The 19,432-nt window shown below is 42.8% G+C and overlaps 1 pseudogene across 1 annotated transcript in view; it reads right to left on the minus strand.

The window, feature by feature from the left end:
• Nucleotides 1-19,432, minus strand: part of LOC110522924 (bone morphogenetic protein 1-like) — a 49,502-nt pseudogene that overhangs the window by 20,909 nt on the left and 9,161 nt on the right. The window contains exons 7-11 of the transcript XR_016496446.1: nt 11,598-11,827; nt 10,935-11,032; nt 8,272-8,414; nt 7,924-8,126; nt 6,826-7,111 (exon numbers count right to left, since the gene is read on the minus strand). The product of XR_016496446.1 is annotated as a bone morphogenetic protein 1-like (transcript). The remainder of the gene's footprint in view (nt 1-6,825; nt 7,112-7,923; nt 8,127-8,271; nt 8,415-10,934; nt 11,033-11,597; nt 11,828-19,432) is intronic.

Consider the following 19,432-nt stretch of genomic DNA (forward strand, 5'->3'; position numbering starts at 1 on the left):
GGGAGTGATGAGCTCTACAGCAGAGTCTCACAACTCAATCGCTGGTTGAAAACTGTTTTCTGCCCCTCCCAAAAGATAGAATTTGTAGATAATTGGCCCTCTTTCTGGGACTCGCCCACAAACAGGACCAAGCCTGACCTGCTGAGGAGTGACGGACTCCATCCTAGCTGGAGGGGTGCTCTCATTTTATCTACCAACATAGACAGGGCTCTAACTCCTCTAGCTCCACAATGAAATAGGGTGCAGGCCAGGCAGCAGGCTGTTAGCCAGCCTGCCAGCATAGTGGAGTCTGCCACTAGCACAGTCAGTGTAGTCAGCTCAGCTATCACCATTGAGACCGTGTCTGTGCCTCGACCTAGGTTGGGCAAAACTAAACATGGCGGTGTTCGCCTTAGCAATCTCACTAGGATAAAGACCACCTCCATTCCTGTCATTATTGAAAGAGATCATGATACCTCACATCTCAAAATAGGGCTACTTAATGTTAGATCCCTTACTTCAAAGGCAATTATAGTCAATGAACTAATCACTGATCATAATCTTGATGTGATTGGCCTGACTGAAACATGGCTTAAGCCTGATGAATTTACTGTGTTAAATGAGGCCTCACCTCCTGGCTACACTAGTGACCATATCCCCCGTGCATCCCGCAAAGGCGGAGGTGTTGCTAACATTTACGATAGCAAATTTCAATTTACAAAAAAAAAAATGACGTTTTCGTCTTTTGAGCTTCTAGTCATGAAATCTATGCAGCCTACTCAATCACTTTTTATAGCTACTGTTTACAGGCCTCCTGGGCCATATACAGCGTTCCTCACTGAGTTCCCTGAATTCCTATCGGACCTTGTAGTCATAGCGGATAATATTCTAATCTTTGGTGACTTTAATATTCACATGGAAAAGTCCACAGACCCACTCCAAAAGGCTTTCGGAGCCATCATCGACTCAGTGGGTTTTGTCCAACATGTCTCTGGACCCACTCACTGTCACAGTCATACGCTGGACCTAGTTTTGTCCCATGGAATAAATGTTGTGGATCTTAATGTTTTTCCTCATAATCCTGGACTATCGGACCACCATTTTATTACGTTTGCAATTGCAACAAATAATCTGCTCAGACCCCAACCAAGGATCATCAAAAGTCGTGCTATAAATTCACAGACAACACAAAGATTCCTTGATGTCCTTCCAGACTCCTTCTGCCTACCCAAGGACGCCAGAGGACAAAAATCAGTTAACCACCTAACTGAGGAACTCAACTTAACCTTGCGCAATACCCTAGATGCAGTTGCACCCCTAAAAACTAAAAACATTTCTCATAAGAAACTAGCTCCCTGGTACACAGAAAATACCCGAGCTCTGAAGCAAGCTTCCAGAAAATTGGAACGGAAATGGCGCCACACCAAACTGGAAGTCTTCCGACTAGCTTGGAAAGACAGTACTGTGCAGTACCGAAGAGCCCTTACTGCTGCTCGATCATCCTATTTTTCTAACTTAATTGAGGAAAATAAGAACAATCCGAAATTCCTTTTTGATACTGTCGCAAAGCTAACTAAAAAGCAGCATTCCCCAAGAGAGGATGACTTTCACTTTAGCAGTGATAAATTCATGAACTTCTTTGAGGAAAAGATTATGATTATTAGAAAGCAAATTACGGACTCTTCCTTAAATCTGCGTATTCCTTCAAAGCTCAGTTGTCCTGAGTCTGCACAACTCTGCCAGGACCTAGGATCAAGAGAGACACTCAAGTGTTTTAGTACTATATCTCTTGACACAATGATGAAAATAATCATGGCCTCTAAACCTTCAAGCTGCATACTGGACCCTATTCCAACTAAACTACTGAAAGAGCTGCTTCCTGTGCTTGGCCCTACTATGTTGAACATAATAAACGGCTCTCTATCCACCGGATGTGTACCAAACTCACTAAAAGTGGCAGTAATAAAGCCTCTCTTGAAAAAGCCAAACCTTGACCCAGAAAATATAAAAAACTATCGGCCTATATCGAATCTTCCATTCCTCTCAAAAATGTTAGAAAAGGCTGTTGCGCAACAACTCACTGCCTTCCTGAAGACAAACAATGTATACGAAATGCTTCAGTCTGGTTTTAGACCCCATCATAGCACTGAGACGGCACTTGTGAAGGTGGTAAATGACATTTTAATGGCATCGGACCGAGGCTCTGCATCTGTCCTCGTGCTCCTAGACCTTAGTGCTGCTTTTGATACCATTGATCACCACATTCTTTTGGAGAGATTGGAAACCCAAATTGGTCTACACGGACAAGTTCTGGCCTGGTTTAGATCTTATCTGTCGGAAAGATATCAGTTTGTCTCTGTGAATGGTCTGTCCTCTGACAAATCAACTGTAAATTTCGGTGTTCCTCAAGGTTCCGTTTTAGGACCACTATTGTTTTCACTATATATTTTACCTCTTGGGGATGTTATTCGAAAACATAATGTTAACTTTCACTGCTATGCAGATGACACACAGCTGTACATTTCAATTAAACATGGTGAAGCCCCAAAATTGCCCTTGCTAGAAGAATGTGTTTCAGACATAAGGAAGTGGATGGCTGCAAACTTTCTACTTTTAAACTCGGACAAAACAGAGATGCTTGTTCTAGGTCCCAAGAAACAAAGAGATCTTCTGTTGAATCTGACAATTAATCTTAATGGTTGTACAGTCGTCTCAAATAAAACTGTGAAGGACCTCGGCGTTACTCTGGACCCTGATCTCTCTTTTGAAGAACATATCAAGACCATTTCAAGGACAGCTTTTTTCCATCTACGTAACATTGCAAAAATCAGGAACTTTCTGTCCAAAAATGATGCAGAAAAATTAATCCATGCTTTTGTCACTTCCAGGTTAGACTACTGCAATGCTCTACTTTCCGGCTACCCGGATAAAGCACTAAATAAACTTCAGTTAGTGCTAAATACGGCTGCTAGAATCCTGACTAGAACCAAAAAATTTGATCATATTACTCCAGTGCTAGCCTCTCTACACTGGCTTCCTGTCAAAGCAAGGGCTGATTTCAAGGTTTTACTGCTAACCTACAAAGCATTACATGGGCTTGCTCCTATCTATCTCTCTGATTTGGTCCTGCCGTACATACCTACACGTACGCTACGGTCACAAGACGCAGGCCTCCTAATTGTCCCTAGAATTTTTAAGCAAACAGCTGGAGGCAGGGCTTTCTCCTATAGAGCTCCATTTTTATGGAACGGTCTGCCTACCCATGTCAGAGACGCAAACTCGGTCTCAACCTTTAAGTCTCTACTGAAGACTCATCTCTTCAGTGGGTCATATGATTGAGTGTAGTCTGGCCCAGGAGTGGGAGGGTGAACGGAAAGGCTCTGGAGCAACGAACCACCCTTGCTGTCTCTGCCTGGCCGGTTCCCCTCTTTCCACTGGGATTCTCTGCCTCTAACCCTATTACAGGGGCTGAGTCACTGGCTTTACTGGGGCTCTCTCATGCCGTCCCTGGAGGAGGTGCGTCACCTGAGTGGGTTGAGTCACTGATGTGGTCATCCTGTCTGGGTTGGCGCCCCCCCCCCCCCCCCTTAAGTTGTGCCGTGGCGGAGGTCTTTGTGGGCTATACTCAGCCTTGTCTCAGGATGGTAAGTTGGTGGTTGAAGATATCCCTCTAGTGGTGTGGGGGCTGTGCTTTGGCAAAGTGGGTGGGGTTATATCCTTCCTGTTTGGCCCTGTCCGGGGGTGTCCTCGGAGTGGGCCACAGTGTCTCCTGACCCCTCCTGTCTCAGCCTCCAGTATTTATGCTGCAGTAGTTTATGTGTCGGGGGGCTAGGGTCAGTTTGTTATATCTGGAGTACTTCTCCTGTCCTATTCGGTGTCCTGTGTGAATCTAAGTGTGCGTTCTCTAATTCTCTCCTTCTCTCTTTCTCTCTCTCGGAGGACCTGAGCCCTAGGACCATGCCCCAGGACTACCTGACATGATGACTCCTTGCTGTCCCCAGTCCACCTGGCTGTGCTGCTGCTCCAGTTTCAACTGTTCTGCCTTATTATTATTCGACCATGCTGATCATTTATGAACATTTGAACATCTTGGCCATGTTCTGTTATAATCTCCACCCGGCACAGCCAGAAGAGGACTGGCCATCCCACATATGCTCTCTCTAATTCTCTCTTTCTTTCTCTCTCTCGGAGGACCTGAGCCCTAGGACCATGCCCCAGGAATACCTGACATGATGACTCCTTGCTGTCCCCAGTCCACCTGACTGTGCTGCTGCTCCAGTTTCAACTATTCTGCCTTATTATTATTCGACCATGCTGGTCATTTATGAACATTTGAACATCTTGACCATGTTTTGTTATAATCTCCACCCGGCACAGCCAGAAGAGGACTGGCCACCCCACATAGCCTGGTTCCTCTCTAGGTTTCTTCCTAGGTTTTGGCCTTTCTAGGGAGTTTTTCCTAGCCACCGTGCTTCTTCACCTGCATTGCTTGCTGTTTGGGGTTTTAGGCTGGGTTTCTGTACAGCACTTTGAGATATCAGCTGATGTACGAAGGGCTATATAAAATAAATTTGATTGATTTGATTGTTTAAAGTTTGCCACAAGGACCCTGGAAGACACACCAAACATGTGGAAGAAGGTGCTCTGGTCAGATGAAACCAAAATTGAACTTTTTGGCAACAATGCAAAACGTTATGTTTGGCATAAAAGCAACACAGCTGAACACACCATCCCCACTGTCAAACATGGTGGTGGCAGCATCATGGTTTGGGCCTGCTTTTCTTCAGCAGGGACAGGGAAGATGGTTAAAATTGATGGGAAGATGGATGGAGCCAAATACAGGACCATTCTGGAAGAAAACCTGATGGAGTCTGCAAAAGACCTGAGACTGGGACGGAGATTTGTCTTCCAACAAGACAATGATCCAAAACATAAAGCAAAATCTACAATGGAATGGTTCAAAAATAAACATATCCAGGTGTTAGAATGGCCAAGTCCAGACCTGAATCCAATCGAGAATCTGTGGAAAGAACTGAAAACTGCTGTTCACAAATGCTCTCCATCCAACCTCACTGAGCTCGAGCTGTTTTGCAAGGAGGAATGGGAAAAAATGTCAGTCTCTCGATGTGCAAAACTGATAGAGACATACCCCAAGCGACTTACAGCTGTAATCGCAGCAAAAGGTGGCGCTACAAAGTATTAACTTAAGGGGGCTGAATAATTTTGCACGCCCAATTTTTCAGTTTTTGATTTGTTAAAAAAGTTTGAAATATCCAATAAATGTCTTTCCACTTCATGATTGTGTCCCACTTGTTGTTGATTCTTCACAAAAAAATACAGTTTTATATCTTTATGTTTGAAGCCTGAAATGTGGCAAAAGGTCTCAAAGCTCAAGGGGGCCGAATACTTTCGCAAGGCACTGTATATGTTTGGGCCAAATCATCGAAACAAATGGAAAAGAACAGACCACCATCTTACACTATGTTTATTAACTTAGCCCTTGAAAAGAACAACAAATGTTTGTTTTTCTTGTCGGGCTAACATTAGGGGGGGGGGGGGATCATCCCTGTTCTGCAGTGGAGGACCATACAAATTACAAATGTGTCATCAAAACACATTTCGCTGGTTCTCTCTGTCTTTCCTTATTATTCACGTGCACCCGAAATGATTTACAGTAGTTTCAGTGCCAAGAATTTAAGTCAAGAGTCAATTGTCATATTTAGGAATCAACCTTTTATCAAAGCCACACCAAGGCAAGGTTAGCTTCCCAAGAAGATCCCGCTCAGCTGAGCTTCAAGTTAGGAGGTGGCCGGGGAACTGGGGATTAGTCCCTATAACATGTTACATTTTAGTCATTCAGCAGACACTCTCATCCAGAGAGACTTACAGTATTGAGTATTTTTACCGATACTGGTCCCCTGTGGGAGTCGAACCCACAATCCTGGTGTTTAACATTGCCATGCTCTACCAACTGAGTCAGATATGTACCCTGACCATTGTGTATCCTGTACAGTAATACCACCACCCCACTGTTCCTTACAGGCCTGTGGGATCTTTGTAGTTGAGAAAATGAAAATCTTTGGGGGGAATTAAATTAAAGTCTCCCCCACATATCCACCCTGTCATCCACCCTCCCTAATCTAAATGATACAAACTTGAAAACACTGTCTATTGCTGCATGGCTTCACTCCTTACAGTTGTGATTGGAGGGTAAAGGCTTTGGGCGGTGGGTGGCGGTTGGAGTGTGGGGGGACAGCTATCCAAGCCCCTTCTGCTCGTAGGGAACTGGGAGTATCAAAGCATCGGGGTGCACATTCTCCTCTTAAGTCTGGGGAAGAGGGGTTCATGTGCAAAGGGTCTTTGAACCTTGCGCTGGTGTACCGTACCTGGAATCCCTTCTTATTGCTGGTGACATCAGAACTATATAACGATGGCATCCCCAACAGAGTAGGATCTCCTCAGGGGGATGAAAGAAAGTGAGCGAGAAAGAGAGAGTCAGAGAGAGTCAGAGAGAGAGAGAGAGGAGAGAGAGTCAGAGAGAGAGAGAAGAAAGAGAGCCAGAGAGAGAGGAGAAAGAGAGTCAGGGAGAGAGAGGGGAGAGAGAGAGAGGAGAAAGAGAGTCAGAGAGAGTCGGGGAGAGTCAGAGAGAGAGAGGAGAGAGAGAGAGTCAGAGAGGGAGAGGAGAGAGAGTCAGAGTGAGAGAGGAGAGAGAGAAATAATCTTACACTTCTACATTTTAAAAGTATCAAACACCCCTGGCATTTTGTGAAACGCTACATACAGTAAACATATGTACAGTAGCTGTTACAGTCTAGTAGGTGTACTGAAACCTTTGTTCGTCCTTACCCCAGATCCACAGTAACAGCCAAGCCTTGGGGCCTTGATATCAGCACCGTCAAATAGCTCCACGTAGTCGTAGCCGCAGTCTGCCTTTTCCTCAATCTCAAAGGTTTGGAATATGAGCTCTACTCTGTAGCCCTTCTCAGCAGAGACCACCCATTGGCAGTCAGACACCCTTGGGTAGTTGTTATCCCCAAACTGGGCGTGGGAGTAAAGATCTTTGGTCTTGACCTCAGCTTTAATGCTTCCTCCACACTCTGAGAACGCACAGCCACAAAATGAGAGACCGAGGCTTAGAGAAGGAACTCATTCAGATATGGAATGTGCAATTTAGCAACACATAATTCTCTGAGAGACAGTTATTTTCCCCAAAAAAATTCCACTGCATTCCCTGTGGTATTGTGTAACTTTATACGCGTGAGTTGAAAGAGACCACTAATCACAGAACCAGATGGCAACATGGCCATTGTAACCCTCAATTTATGCAGGATTAATTCCTTGAGATGAATCCTCTCATTATTTAGGGGTCCTGACAAAACCACATATGTTGTTCATGCATTACTAACATAATGTACTGTACCTTAGTGATAATATAATACAAACAAAACAAAAAACAGAAATATTGCCATCAGCATACAAGAAGAAATTAGCATCAGTGGACACAAAGCCGATCATTAATGATGAAGGAGGTTAACAATGGTCCCAGGAACAAATCCTTGTGGCCCATCCTTTACAACCACCTGTAATTGGAGTTGTCTTTGGGATAACGCCTTTTTGATTGATTTGAGAGACAAAATGAGCCCACCTGGATCAAAGATCAATGAATACCTCTTAACTGGTCGGCTGAGATTAATGGATTATTTATTATTATTATCAATATTTTAAATAGGCTATGGCAGTGGATTGACCAGACCTAAATGAAAAAGTTTAATAATTGATTATACAATCAATATTAGTTGATTATTCAAATTTCTCTGAAATAAAAAAAAAACATGATAGAAGTTCGCACATCTCCCTGTGCACAAGTAAGAAGGATCCATTTCAGTCCTTTCCTTTCTGGTGTCACAAAATCCAAATGCCAGTGTACGTGTCACCCACCTGCACTGTCTCAAAGAATCTCTCTTCTGGACTAAGTTCTCAGAGAAGAAGCTCAGGAACATCTTGTTGCCGTTGGAGATGACTGGCGAGGGTTTCTTGGTGCCACAGAAGCATCCTAGACTGGGGGCCCAACCGTCACGCCCATTGTAGATCGCCAGGTGGTTGTAGGCACACTCCGAATGAGCCTCCATGTCGATCTCTTTGAAAACCTGAAAATTGTATGAAGATTCAGCGAGGTAGGTGGTAAGAATCTACATGAACCTTATTCTGATCATGTCTATGTACTGTTACAATGTAAATGACAAGCATGACATAACAGGTGCTATTAAAACAATGCCAATCTTGTCATGATACTAGCAGTAAACATAGAAGTTTGATGATTTGGCCTGGGGTGGTAGAGAGGGCCCAGGTACAGGCCTTCTTGCTGGGGTACTTTTCAGGCCAGTTGGGGCTGGCGGAGAGGCCTGACACACTGCTTACCACATGATCACAGCCGGCTGGAAAAGAAACATCGCCGAACAGCTCAGTAATCCAAGAGGACAGATTATATCCCCAGCTCTTTGATTTCATGAGCCATGTAAAGTAGGATGTCAAGGGCTTTATGTAATTCCTGGATGGATGGATACGGCCTTTCTGGGTGATACGGCCTTTCAATATCAAGCCTGATATTGGGCGTTGTGAGCAGCGCTGGACAGCTACCAATGTGTCTCTGACCCTAGTTCTCCTAAAACACCATCAATGTAGTATGAATCACAACTTCACCATCCCACTCACAGGACAGTCTCAAGGTTTTTAATTGAATAATGAGCTTCTCAGGAAATAAGTATCCCAATATTGAGACCATTGTATTTAAAAAGCTGTCATCAATCATTGTCTTCTAACTAAATGTTGATATTCTTTACTACTCTGAGAGAGCTCACTAGGTTGCAAACTGCTACAGTAAGTGAAGTTAATGAGAACGTCAGGTCCCACCTACAGTACCAGTCAAAAGTGGTACTTATTAATTCAAGTTCATTATTTTTTTTCTTGTTTTTTTTTCTTCTACGTTGTAGAATAATAGTGAATACATAGTGAAGACATCAAAACTATGAAATAATACATGGAATCAGGTAGTAAGCAAAATAGTGTTAAACAATTTTTTTTTTTTTTTTGATTCTTCAAAGTAGCCACCCTTTGCCTTGATAACAACTTTGCACGCTCTAGACATTCTCTCAACCAGCTTCACCTGGAATGCTTTTCCAACAGTCTTGAAGGAGTTCTCACATATGCTGAGCACTTGTTGGCTGCTTTTCCTTCACTCTGCGGTCCAACTCATCCCAAACCATCTCAATTGGGTTGAGGCCGGGTGATTGTGGATGCCAGGTCATCTGATGCAGCACTCCATCACACTCCTTGTTGGTAAAATAGCCCTTACACAACCGAGAGGTGTGTTGGCTCATTGTCCCGTTGAAAAACAAATGATAGTCCCACTAAGCGCAAACCAGATAGGATGGCGTATCTCTGAAGAATGCTGTGGTAGCCATTCTGGTTAGACAGACAGTGTCACCAGCAAAGCACACCCACACCATCACACCTCCTCCTCTTCCTCCATACTTCATGGTGGGAACCAGACATGTGGAGATCATCCGTTCACCTACTCTGCGTCTCACAAAGACAAGGTGGTTGGAACCAAAAATCTCAAATTTGGACACGTCAAACCAAAGGACAAATTTCCACCGGTCTAATGTCCATTGCTCGTGTTTCTTGGCCCAGGCAAGTCTTCTTATTATTGGTGTCCTTTAGTAGTGACTGACCTTCATGTCTTAAAAGTAATGATGGACTGTCATTTCTCTTTACTTATTTGAGCTGTTCTTGCCATAATATGGACTTGGTCTTTTACCAAATAGGGCTATCTTCTGTATACCACCTCTACCTTGACACAACACAACTGATTGGCTCAAACACATTTAAGAAGGAAAGAAATTCCACAAATTAACTTATAACAAGGCACACCTGTTAATGGAAATGCATTCCAGGTGACTACATCATGAAGCCGGTTGAGAGAATGCCAAGAGTGTGCAAAGCTGTCATCAAGGCAAAGGGTAGCTACTTTGAAGAATCTCAAATATAAAATGTATTTTGATTTGCTTAACACTTTTTTGGTTACTTGATTACAAATGTGTTATTTCATAGTTTTGATGTCTTCACTATTATTCTACAATGTAGAAAATAGCAACAATAAAGAACAACTCTTGAATGAGTAGGTGTTCTAAAGGTTTTGACTGGAACTGTATGTTGTTCAGTTATTCAATATGCACTAGGGTGTAGACTACAGCTCTACAAAATGAAATAAGCATCCATTATCGTTAGGTAGAGTAATTTTGAATACCATATTTCGAGTGGCATTAGGAAAGAAAAATAACTTTAGCGCTAGCAACGGAAACTGTATACTACGCAAAGTGCAATCATGTCCTCTTGATGCAAAATAAAGTTTAAAAAAATAAAAACGAATGTATCCTCAGATGCCAATCAAAGCTTGATGGAATAATTTTCATAATTGACTTTGAATCAGGTCTTGTTGCTCTGGAATATGTGAAAAGGCTCTTTGCATGTATCCTAGCTTTTTCAAAATCCATTTAGTGCATCGTTGATAATACAACTGTGATGAAGTGCTATGACTGTTCTAAAAACACACTGTTTCCTCGGATAAAGGAGGATTGTTGAGGTGGCAGACACTGAGTTCATGAATTAGTTTGTGTCTAATTGATGTCCAAGTGATAAAGAATATCAACATTTAGTTAGAAGACAGGGACTGATTAGTGTTTTTTAACTACAATGATGTCACAATTGGGATATTTATCTCCTGAGAAGCTCATTATTTCATTAGGACAATTGCTCAGATGGTTATTTGGTGATGTTCGACTGTGGCTTGAGTTGTTTAACACCTTGAGACTGTCCAGTGATGGTGAAGTTGTGTGATTCATACTATGTTGGTGGTGTTTTTAGGAGATGGATAAGTAAGCACCCCTTATACTCACCCTCACAGCTGTGCCTGTCTGAGGCGAGCTCATAGCCATGGCCAGAGGCGCATCGGTAGCTGCCCAGGGTATTCACACAGCGCTGCTCACAGAGCCCTCTACCACCCACAGAAGCTGTCAGGATATACCATTAAGAAGAAAGGAACCAGAGGAAGCCGTCACTTCTGCTGCACATTGTATTAATACTTTCACTTCCTTCACATAGTATTTCCAGTCGACAGAAATAAAGAGTTCATAATATACTCCATCTCTTTCATCCAGAAAGGCCGTTGTGAAATCCCATGAAGGAAAAAGAGAAAATGGAGTTAACATTTCTAAGAAACCCTCAGACTTCCCTCCCATTGAAGCAGCGTACACTAACCACAACATCATAATGCAAATGGCCAAAGTAAAATGATTGAAACTTTTATTGTGTACACACAGGTGGACATCCTGCCTTCCATCTAAAGCCCACAAATACTAAGTATATCAAATGAACTGATATGCGGAGGAAGACGTAATGTAACTCTTGTATTCCATAAGTCAGCCATGTTAGAAGATGGTTCCACAGATATTCATGTGAACTAATATATTATGACAAATCCTTCACCGGTAGTAAATGTTGTAAAGTATTTTGGTGCAAAATCACCCAATCCTGTGGCCTCTCATCATCATCACTAACACTAGTCACAGATGGACACTATTCTTGATCTCCGATCTTTGAAGTAGTTTGCAGCAAATCCAGCCTTGTTCACTGACCCATCAGACACAAACTTCATCCAGAGCTGGTTGGAGCTGGTCTTGATGTCATCTGGTTTGTCTTAGTCACAGAAGCAGCCCAGCAGTGGAATGCTCTCTGACTTCTCGTTTCTCACCTCCCGGTAGTCATAGGCACAGCGGTCATGCCTCTCAATATGTCGTAGAGACAGGCAAGGCACATTGGAGAATGTTGACACAGGATGCTCAACTGTCCTACAAATTCACATCTACTCTGCTATGTCGGTTATAAATATGATTATTTCAAATCAAATTGTATTTGTCACATGCGTCGTATACACCATGTGTACACATTATTGCGAAATGCTTACTTAAAAGCCCTTAACCAACAATGCAGTTCAATAAATAGAGTTAAGAAAATATTTACTAATATAAACTAAAGTAAACAAAACTCAAAAATTATAATAATAAAAAAGCAACACAAGAAAATGACATAATAACGAGACTATATACAGGTGGTACCGGTACAATGCGGAGTCAATGTGCGTGGGTACAGTTTAGTCGACGTAATTTGTAAAGTTAATATGCATAGATAATAAACCGTGAGTAGCAGTGAGCAGCAGCAGGGAAAAGTACACTGCGCATTCAGCACCACGGACAGAACTCTTGTTAACGGGTATGCACAAAAACACAAGAAAGAGAGAGAGCTCAACATTACATTTAAACTATTCAATCAGTGTGAGGAGTGATGTCTCTGATGGGCATTGACTAGAGCAGCGAAGTCAGGTATAGTTTCTGACGTCGCTATGCGTCGGATTGCTGAGAGGTGAGAGTCAGAAAGAGATGATCTGTGCCTTGACTTGTTATATTTCATCACTGAAAATGTCTGTTCACATACATTGGTTGACCCAAAAATGTACAAACATCTTTTGAGCATGACTCCTAATCTTTGGAAATGTTGTTAATCGAGAGATGCATAGAACCTCGTCAGTGACATTGTTTTGAATAGTTCTCCAATCACTGCATCAGACTGTACATCAATATGCACAAGTTGCAGGTCAGTGGGAGCGATATCCACATTGAAAGTGAAAGGAGAGGAAACCAACAGCATGTCATTTTCCAACACTTTGAAATCCTCAAAACAACGAGAAAACTCACCGTTCAAAGCACACAGCAGCGATGTGTACTTCTCCCGCTGGTCATCTGATAGTGAACAGACTAGTATGGGAAGGTGGGTGATATTTGTTGGCTTCTACTTGACGGGTCAGGAGGAGTAATTTACCCTTGAAAGCTTTGACAAGGCTGTACATCTGATGTGCAAAAAGGCCCTTCCCTTGTAGTTTGTAATTCAGTTCATTCATGAGGCCATGATGTACATGGTGAAGGCAAAGTCAGCCAACCATTCTTTATCTTGCAGTTGAGGGAAATCCACATATTTTCTTTTCATTTGCAAAAACTCAGCAATCTCTGACTTCAGGTCCCACACCCTTTTAAGCACCTTCCCCAAACTCAGCCATCTCACGTTTGTGTGGTAGGGGAGATCTGCATGACCTGTGGTTTAACTGCCTGAGGTTTAAAGATTTTGTTCTTATGAAGTTTACCACTTTTGTGACTGTATCCACAACATGACTCATTTTCAGAACACATTTACAGAGCACCTCCTGATGAATAATGTAATGCAGGAAAAAAAACAATTCTGATCTGGATTCAGCTCAGCTACTTGATCTTGTATCCTTTTCAAGAGGCCAACGGTTTTTCCTGTCAAGTTTGGGCACTCTTCATTGACTGCACTGAAGCAAACTCCTCTTGTAAGTTCAAAGTCTGGGGTTATGCCTCGTAAGAATATCAACAACTGCACCGTGTCATGTGCGTCATTGCTCTCATCCAGGGCCAAGGAGAAATAGGTGAAATCTTTTACCTTGTCTTTCAACTGTTGTTCTATATTCTCTGCAATGTACTCAACACACCATGTCACTGTTTGTCTTGACATGGAAACATTTTCAAACAGCTCTTTCTTGTTGGTGCAAAGTATTGCTGCAGTGTCAATTAAACATTCTTTAATGAATTCGCCCTCAGCGAATGGCTTGCTATGTTTAGCAATTTTGTGGGGCAGTACATAGCTAGCTCTCACAATTGTGTCGTTATTGTATTGTGAAAAGTCATTGCTGCTTTTTCAACGGAGAAAGCAACTATTTCGATGTACTTGCACTCTGCTCAGAAGACATATTTCTATATTTCTCTGCATGCTTCGCCTGGAAGTGTTGGGACAAGTTGTAGTCTTTCAAGACAGCGATGCTCTCTTTGCACACTAAGCACACAGCTTTCCCTGATACCTCAATAAATAAATATTTAGATGTCCACTCTTGCTGGAACACCCTACATTCATTGTCTACTTTCCTTTTATTTGAAATCTTTGAAAAACTCATTTTGGCACAATTTCTAGCCAGCTACTATTTGTAACTGTGACATGTATATCAACCTGCCAGTCACTGCCTGTCCTCATGCAGTTATTTATACGTGCCTTGAAAATAAATGTCCCACAAGCGGGAGGAGTTAAATCATTACACATAGGCGAGTATTCATCGGGCTTTTAATTTGAATAACAAATATGTTTTTCAAAACTTTACTATCACAAAATCTTTACGTGATCTGAGCATGATTCCGCGGGCCATATTGAATCAGGTCGCGGGCCGCATACGGCCCCCGGGCCAGCATTTGCACAGTCCTGGCCTAGTAAATACACTACCATTCAAAAGTTTGAGGTCACCAAGAAATGTCCTTGTTTTTGAAAGAAAAGCAAAACATTTTGTCCATTAAAATAACATTAAATTGACCAGAAATGCAGTGTAGACATTGTTAATGTTGTAAATGACTATTGTAGCTGGAAACGGCTGCTTTTTTATGGAATATCTACATAGGCGTAGTAGCAGTGCCAGTGAAGGAGTGACAGAAGAGATTGAACAAGCAAGTAATAACGGAAAGGAAGAGTATGGACAGATTCAAAGTGAGGAAGATGAGGTTTTAGATGATCCAGCACTGTGGCCAGAGAAAGTACAAGACCATGAAAGAGAAGCAAGTGTTCGCAGACTAGCCAACAGGTGTGGTGAGGAGACAAAACTGTATAAAATCATGCCCCCAGACTCAGAAGGCAAGCCATTCCCTAACTACTAACAGTACAGTAAGTCAGCAAACAGAAGAGAAAAGGTGCAGAGAGACTGTCTTATTTATAGTAAGTGTGTAAAGGCATTATATTGCATTCGTGTTTTCTTTTTTCTCATGAGCAAAGTAAACCATCACCCAGTTCTGAATAGTAAAGATGACTATAAGATATCATCAGTGTAATGGCGGAGGCATGTATGACAAACTACCAGAGAATGAGGAGGGTGTGTTTCACAAGAGCTGTTACTGGAAATGGAAAGATCTGCCGCATACCGTAACAACAGCTACAGGTATAGACAGTCAGCGGCAGAAACAAATCCAGTCAGAAAAAAAACTGAGCACTTCTAGAAAGGATTGTGGATGTGACACTGTACTTAGCATCTAGGAATCTGCCATTCCAGGGGAAATCACTCCATCTTGATGTGCGTAATGGACATTGCCTAGGCTTACTTGAACTGTTGTCAAATTATGACCTGCTATTACGTGAGCACTTACAGAAAGTCAGGGACAAAAAGAAAGGAGCACGGCTGACTCATTACCTCAGCCCTGAGAGCTAAAACGAGTTCTCAGGAATATGTGGTCAAAGGGTTTTGAAAGCAGTACTTTATGAAAGAGAAGATGTAATCTATTACTCAGTTATATGTGATGCAACTCCAGACATTTCTCGTACTGAGCAAAATGTATTATTGGTGAGATATGTACAGAAAGATAAAGTTCAGGGAACAGGTGACTGGGAAATAATTGAACGTTGTCTTGAATTTAAAGATTTTGCTAGAAAGACAGGCAGTGAAATATTGGAAGGGCATGGTATTGACATAGCAGATTGCTGTGGTAAAGGCTATGATAATGGTGAAAATATGTCAGGGAAAGTGAAGGGAATTCAAGAAAACATACTGCAAAATAATCCACTGGCCACATACTCACCTTGTGCCTCCCACTCTCTCAACTCTTAATCTTGCGGGATTACATGCAGCTCAGTCGTGCCCGGAAGTATCAGACTTTTTTGGCTGTGTGAATCATCTTTACAAGTGCTAGCCCAGAACGATGGGCCATTCTCAAGGAAAGGACTGGCTCCTGTCTTTAAACGCCTTTCAGACACACGATGGAGTGAGCATACTGCTGTGGTCCAACCAGTGGTAACTAATTTACCGTCTATCATCAAGGCCCTAGACATGCCTCTTGCTACCTGCAGCCTGACAAACGAAGCCAAATCTGAGGCAAAAGGTCTGAAAAGCTGCTTCATGTCTTTCAAGGCAATCTTCTCGCTCACTTTCTTGGTAAAGGTTTTGCAGTGCATTGAGAATGAAGCCTAATTCTTCCGTCAGGAAATATTTCTCTGCACACTGAAGCAGCTCACATTAAGGCACTACAGGAAGAAATACAGGCTCTGTGTAATCAATGGGACGCTCTTCTGGCAGAAGCCTCCATGGTGGCAAATGAAATGGGTGGAACTACTCAGATTCACAGTGAACAGAGGAGCCGCCAGAAAAAAAGAAAACGTTTCCCTGATGAGACTGAAGATGACATAGCAGATGAACAGAAGTCAGACACTGGATTTCTCAACACACTGTTTTATGTGGCTCTGGATAGTATGAACAATCATTTGGACATGCGGTTCCACACGATTGCAACTATATGCGAGGAGTTTTCACCAACACTTACATTTAGGAAAATGACTGAAAACAAAATGTGTGTATCTTGCCACAAATTGAGAAACAAGTACTCCAAAGATCTCACAGATGGATTTGAAAAGGAAGTGTGACATCTAAAGACGATATATGGTGCCACTTTTTCAGATGGTCTTTCTCCTGTAGAACTCCTAAAGGACATCCACAAGATGCAGCTGCAGAGCATTTTTGGAGAGGTGTGCATTGCACTGTAAATCTTCTGTACAATGCCTGGAACAGTTGCTGGAGGTGAACTGAAACTTATAAAGAACTATCGGAGATCTACAATGTGCCAAGACAGGTTGAACAGCCTGCCATCCTTCAATTGAAAACCAGTTAGCTAGAAAATTAAACTTGAAAGACATTATAAATGGGTTTGCTTACAAGAAGGCTCGACACTGGGCTCTTGGGGCAGTGTAATATGAGTTTTGTTTACAGGGAACAAACACAAGGACAACTGCCTTAACCTGTTCTACCCAAGCCTGCCCGGGGATGGGCAAAATACTGTTTCAGAGTATTTTCTGCCATGGTTTATCTCCTGTTGAACTTACTCAGGAATGCCCACATAATGTCTTGACACTACAGTTGCAGTTTCACACATGCTTGTTCTCTGTCGGTACCACATTGAGGCCGCAGTCCATATAGTTCAGGATTTTTAAAAACATTTTGGGTACGTTATTTAGTCACATATTTAGGAATTATGCATAGGGCAGAAGAATTGGCAATAAGAATTGGCAATAAATGATTTAATCTGAAACATATATTAATGATTTAATCCAATACCATATACATATACACATACCATATACACTGCTCAAAAAAATAAAGGGAACACTAAAATGACACATCCTAGATCTGAATGAATGAAATATTCTTATTAAATACTTTTTTCTTTACATAGTTTAATGTGCTGACAACAAAATCACACAAAAATGATCAATGGAAATCAAATGTATCAACCCATGGAGGTCTGGATTTGGAGTCACACTCAAAATTAAAGTGGAAAACCACACTACAGGCTGATCCAACGTTGATGTAATGTCCCTAAAACAAATCAAAATGAGGCTCAGTAGTGTGTGTGGCCTCCACGTGCCTGTATGACCTCCCTACAACGCCTGGGCATGCTCCTGATGAGGTGGCGGATGGTCTCCTGAGGGATCTCCTCCCAGACCTGGACTAAAGCATCCGCCAACCCCTGGACAGTCTGTGGTGCAACGTGGCGTTGGTGGATGGAGCGAGACATGATGTCCCAGATGTGCTCAATTGGATTCAGGTCAGGGGAATGGGCGGGCCAGTCCATAGCATCAATGCCTTCCTCTTGCAGGAACTGCTGACACACTCCAGCCACATGAGGTCTAGCATTGTCTTGCATTAGGAGGAACCCAGGGCCAACCGCACCAGCATATGGTCTCACAAGGGGTCTGAGGATCTCATCTCGGTACCTAATGGCAGTCAGGCTACCTCTGGCGAGCACATGGAGGGCTGTGCGGCCCCCCAAAGAAATGCCACCCCACACCATGACTGACCCACCGCCAAACCGGTCATGCTGGAGGATGTTGCAGGCAGCCGAATGTTCTCCACGGCGTCTCCAGACTCTGTCACGTCTGTCACATGTGCTCAGTGTGAACCTGCTTTCATCTGTGAAGAGCACAGGGCGCCAGTGGCGAATTTGCCAATCTTGGTGTTCTCTGGCAAATGCCAAACGTCCTGCACGGTGTTGGGCTGTAAGCACAACCCCCACCTGTGGACGTCGGGCCCTCATACCACCCTCATGGAGTCTGTTTCTGACCGTTTGAGCAGACACATGCACATTTGTGGCCTGCTGTAGGTCATTTTGCAGGGCTCTGGCAGTGCTCCTCCTGCTCCTCCGTGCACAAAGGCGGAGGTAGCAGTCCTGCTGCTGGGTTGTTGCCCTCCTACGGCCTCCTCCACATCTCCTGATGTACTGGCCTGTCTCCTGGTAGCGCCTCCATGCTCTGGACACTACGCTGACAGACACAGCAAACCTTCTTTCCACAGCTCACATTGATGCGCCATCCTGGATGAGCTGCACTACCTGAGCCACTTGTGTGGGTTGTGGACTCCGTCTCATGCTACCACTAGAGTGAAAGCACAGCCAGCATTCAAAAGTGACCAAAACATCAGCCAGGAAGCATAGGAACTGAGAAGGGGTCTGTGGTCACCACCTGCAGAACCACTCCTTTATTGAGGGTATCTTGCTAATTGCATATAATTTCCACCTGTTGTCTATTCCATTTGCACAACAGCATGTGAAATTTATTATCAATCAGTGTTGCTTCCTAAGTGGACAGTTTGATTTCACAGAAGTGTGATTGACTTGGAGTTACATTGTGTTGTTTAAGTGTTCCCTTTATTTTTTTGAGCAGTGTATTAAAAAACAAGTCACCAATTGTGTAGTTATTTATAGTAAAGCATCATAAAAATCTCATGACACAGACAACTTTTGCTAACTTTCGGAACCAAAATTGTTTGCAGTAATATTAATATAGGCAAAGGATGAAGGTGGAAACTAGAATCTGCACAATTGTAGTATAGAGCAGCAGAAGCTTATAGTTAGTACATTGATAACACATATTGTTCAGTACATTATTTTAATCTGAATCATTCTGATTTTTATGTTAGGGGCCCGGTAATCATTCAGGCAGGTTACCTTCGCTTTCTTGGGCACAGGGACTATGGTGGTCTGTTTGAAACATGTAGGTATTACAGACTCGGTGAGGGGAGATTAAAAATGTCAGTGAAGACACTTGCCAGTTGGTCCGCGTATGCTTCAAGTATACGTCCTGGCAGAGGTGTGGACTCGAGTCACATGACTTGAACTCGAGTCAGACTCGAGTCACAAATATGATGACTTGCAACTCGACTTTGACTTTAACAACAATGACTCGTGACTTGACTTGACCTTTAGCCTTATGACTTATGACTTGATACCTTCCCCAAGCCCAAATATTAAAA

Source organism: Oncorhynchus mykiss, chromosome 5 (genome assembly GCF_057628025.1).
Source record: "Oncorhynchus mykiss isolate SJ-2025 chromosome 5, ASM5762802v1, whole genome shotgun sequence".
NCBI classification, from domain to species: domain Eukaryota; kingdom Metazoa; phylum Chordata; class Actinopteri; order Salmoniformes; family Salmonidae; genus Oncorhynchus; species Oncorhynchus mykiss.